This window comes from Chenopodium quinoa, unplaced genomic scaffold (assembly GCF_001683475.1).
Source record: "Chenopodium quinoa cultivar QQ74 unplaced genomic scaffold, ASM168347v1, whole genome shotgun sequence".
Taxonomy (NCBI): Eukaryota; Viridiplantae; Streptophyta; class Magnoliopsida; order Caryophyllales; family Amaranthaceae; genus Chenopodium; species Chenopodium quinoa.
In genome coordinates, this window is record NW_018745617.1 from 818,358 (window position 1) to 821,117 (window position 2,760).

The following is a 2,760-nucleotide window of genomic DNA, read 5'->3' on the forward strand; positions in this document are numbered from 1 at the left end:
GTAATAACCATTCGGGGCTTGCACATAAAGGATATTATGCACTAGCAGACTAGGATAAAGAAGGAAGAAAGCAAATTAAGAGTGAGAAAGCTTAGCTTGAATCTCTGGAAAATGGAAAGGAAGAGAGGAGAGAGAAAAGTAATGATATAATTGTGGGTGAAATTTTTTTTGCTGGAACGAAGGAGGGAAAACTTTCTTCTTTCATAATGCCATACAATAAATAGCATCGGTTTTTTTTAAACATTTGAAATAATAAAATTATTAAATACCTTTGCCTTAGTTTACTTTCGGTGGTGTGCAAAATGAACATTTTATCATCAAATCTGATTTCCACCCCTAATTTAGTGATCCTTTTTGTTGCATAATTTATTAATCTATGTTCCCTCCCCACAAGTATATAATGTCGTGAGAATTTCAATCTCACCTCTTATTTTATATGCCCATGATAAAATAATTCCCTTTTATTAGAAACTAGATGAAGCCCGTGCGATGCACGGTTTGTTTGAATTTTTTAAAAATATTTTTTTTATACATATATTTATGTGCTAAAATTTGTTATATATGTAGATAAATTCCTAATATGAAAAGATAATATTTTATATTTAATTAATTTAAATTGGAAAATCTCATTCGCCAATTTTGCTTACATGGCATTTGAATTATTTAATTATAAAAGATTTTAATAATCTCCTATTTAATTGGTTACTACTAAAATTTATAATCCTACATGGCACACACTATGAAAATTAGATCCTATGTGGCTCTCAAAAAACTCGGGAAAAAACTCCCCTTTATATATATATATATATATATATATATATATATATATATATATATATATATATATATATATATATATATATATATATATATATATATTAGATCCTATTGACATCTAGTTTTGTGCCCGTGCGATGACCGGGTTGTTTATTGAATTTTAAGATTAATATTTAATCTATATGTCAAATTTTAAAACATATCATTAATACAAATTTAGTTAGGAAATTATGTGTTTTAATTTTGTGACAATTTAAACTATGTAGTAGGCATGTAATGACTAATAATAATAATATTGGTGAAAACATTTCTTGACCCGTAACTTGAAATAATGACCCTGTCTGAAATGACTCGTGATCCGACCCGATTGACGGGTAGGTTTACACACAGTATTAAAATTATATTAGATTTTGAAGTATTATTATTTTAATTGATTAGAATATATTATAAATAATAGATGTGGTACATTTTGAACTAATTCCTTCGCTCCAAAAAAATATTATGATACAAAAAATAAAATTTATGAGAGTCATAATGTAATTATTTTTTGAATAAAATTATAATTCAATTTGTAAATATTGGTACTTTATCGAAAATAAAACTCTAAATTAACAATGTCGCCTGGCTAAAAGTTTAGCTTTATATATTAGTTATATGATATACTAGTTTTGTACCCGTGCGATGCCCGGGTTGTTTATTGAATTTTAAGATAAATTTTTAATCTATATGTCAAATTTTAAAACATATCATTGATACAAAATTACTTAGGAATTGATGTGTTTTTTGTGGTGATTTAAACTATATAATAGGCATGTAATGACTAATAATAACATTGGTGAAAAACATTTCTTGACCCGTAACCTAAAATATTGACCCTGTCCGAAATGACTCTAGATTGTAAAGTATATTGTTTTAATTGATTAGAATACATTATAAATAATGGATGTGGTGCATTTTGAGCAAATTCCTTCGCTCCAAAAAAATACTATGATACAAAAAATAAATTTATATGATAATTTATGATTGTAATATTTTTTTTAATAAAATTATAATTTAATTTGTACATATGAAATATTGATATTTTATCGAAAATAAAACTCTAAATTAACAATTTTATCGTAAAATTCTATCCAAATTTGATTGAAAATAGAATTATAAATTAATTTTTTTATCATACAAATTGAATTCTATATAACTCTATCCTACGTGGCGCAACACTTGGCGAAAAGTTGGAGCGCCAAGTGTCGCTACCTCGTCATCTGGCTAAAAGTTTAGCTTTATATATTAGTTATATGATTAGATTGATTTGTATACAAACTTAAATTGGTTTTTTGATCATACTCGATGTCAAGTTGAAACTAAATTATCAATTACTACGGAGTATCTACATACATCGTAAAGATAAATTTTGCTGTGTTCGTATAAAGAAAATGACTCTAAAATCCAACAATAGGTTAATATGAATACATTCTCAACGTCAATTAGATCTTTAGGTGAAACTTATGTGTCTAGACGTCTTGTACTCTATAGTTCTATAGAAGCCTCCTCTGAGTCCTCTCTTCCTTTCCTCCTTAAATGAGTATGAACTAATTATAAGTTTAGAACAGAAGTAATTATCCAAGGACCCACCTTTAAATTGTTAACTTCCCATTTCCACCGACTTATGATGCAATGTACAATACTTGCGACGTATATGGTGCAGACACCTAAAAATATCTATTCATATGGAGTTAAATTGCTTTAGGTTCTTCCTAGATTGAATACACACCCTTCCTTTTCCTCCCCCACTTCCGACCCACCATCAGATATAAAGCCATAGCCACACAACCGTTGTTGGTCATGACAGTATTTCCCACCACCAAAAACTCATCAGCAACCATTATGGCAGCAGTAGAGGAAGCAGCTAAAGCCTTGCTGTTAACCAATAAATTATGACAGGATACAGATTGTTCCTCAAGGACAGGATGCAGATCACAGCTCAGA